Genomic DNA, 1,692 nt, shown 5'->3' on the forward strand with positions numbered 1-1,692 from the left:
TTAGTCTGCATTCTCATGTTCTCTGAGTCCTTGTTCAGCAGCTGCTCCTCCACTGGCTCTGGACCTAGGAAAGGTTTATTTAGCTTAGAGTTTGTAGAGGTTTCAGTCCATACTCGGCTGGCTTCAAGGCAGAGTGGCACATAACAGAGGGCAACAGTTCATGGCAGCAGAAACAGCAAAAGCAGCAAGAGTAAAAAGGAGGAGAAGCAGCTGAGAACAAGCCTCTTTCCCTCCCTGATATTGTATGCAGATTACTCACCCCAGGGCAGGTGTAGCACTCATACCCATAATCCCAGCATTGGACCATGAATCAATCAAAAACTCTATTGAGGCTATTGGGGGCATCTAGACACAAACAGTAACATGCAATGAAAATGAGATATTTGGAAAAAAAGTTTTCTTCAGTTTTAAAGATTTAAATTATAAATGGATTGGGCCTTCATCATTTTCTTCTTCTGGGTATAATTTGGGGCTGGTTACCTGGATTTTATTATTCCTTGTTATGTCCTATGTTAAAAATGCAAAGATGAGAGCTCATTTTGTTTTATACATTATTTGGATGTGTAAAATTTTAGCACATGTCATTTTTTTTTGTTGTTTTCTACTAACTTCATTTTCTTTAAACCTAGCTTTCCTCACTGAGCTGTTGGAAAATCTAAATTGCTTTGGTTTTCTGAGAAAAGGATTCATGTAGCCCAGGCTGGTGTTGAACACATGGAGATCCTCCTGATCCCCAAAACACCTAAACAGCAACAGAGCTGGTTCAGACCCAGTGGAGTGCTGGAGTTGGCCACACCAGTCCCCAAATCTATTCCTAATGCTAGGGCAGAGACAGCTTGTGATGAGTGGGGATTTGAGTGGGTAATGGTGTCAATACCACAGACATCCATGAGCAATATATGCAGTCAGTTTCTCTCAAATTAATTGTTAAATACTTACAACCACATCATTGATCTAAAATTCCTAAAAATTTTTTTCCCTGTTTGGCTTTATTTTTAAAATATACCTTTCCAGGTTGGCTGTGGTGGCACATGCCCTGTAATCCCAGCACTCAGGAGGCAGAAGGAGAAGGATCAGCAGAAGTTCAAGGCTAGCCTGGATTACATAGTGAGTTCAAGACCAGCCTAGTCTACATAGGGAAAACCTGTCTCAAGCAAACCAACCAACAACAACAACAAAAAAAAAAACAAAGAATGTACCTTCCCAAATGCTTTCCCTTCCTCCTTGAGGCTTCATAAGAACAGGGAGTTTACTTAACTTACCGATGGATACCAGTGTCTTGAAGACAATAAATATCCTGATGAAACGCACTAATTGCTTTTCTGAATCTCTTCCTCTTTTGTTAAAAGTGTCGCTTCAAGTCCAAATTTATCCCTCTGAAGCAGGAACAAATTGATTATTATCAATTAAGACAGGGTCTCCCTGTGTAGCCCAGGCTGGCCTGGAACTTGGGGTGATCCTCCCGCCCCAGCCTCCTGAGAGCTGGGATGATAGATGATAGGCTATGCCGCACGCCTTGCCCCACACTGGGGTTTGGACAGTTTGAAAGGCTTCCAGGATGTGAGGGCCGTGTCTGCAATGTGATCATCCCCACAGGGCAGGACACGCCTGGGTTTTCCCCAGAACAGAGCGCTCGGCGCAAGGAGACCCCAAGCACCAAGAGGAAGTGAAGAGGTTACAGGGCCTGGAGCC

This window comes from Chinchilla lanigera, unplaced genomic scaffold (assembly GCF_000276665.1).
Source record: "Chinchilla lanigera isolate Chin_1 unplaced genomic scaffold, ChiLan1.0 scaffold00086, whole genome shotgun sequence".
Taxonomy (NCBI): domain Eukaryota; kingdom Metazoa; phylum Chordata; class Mammalia; order Rodentia; family Chinchillidae; genus Chinchilla; species Chinchilla lanigera.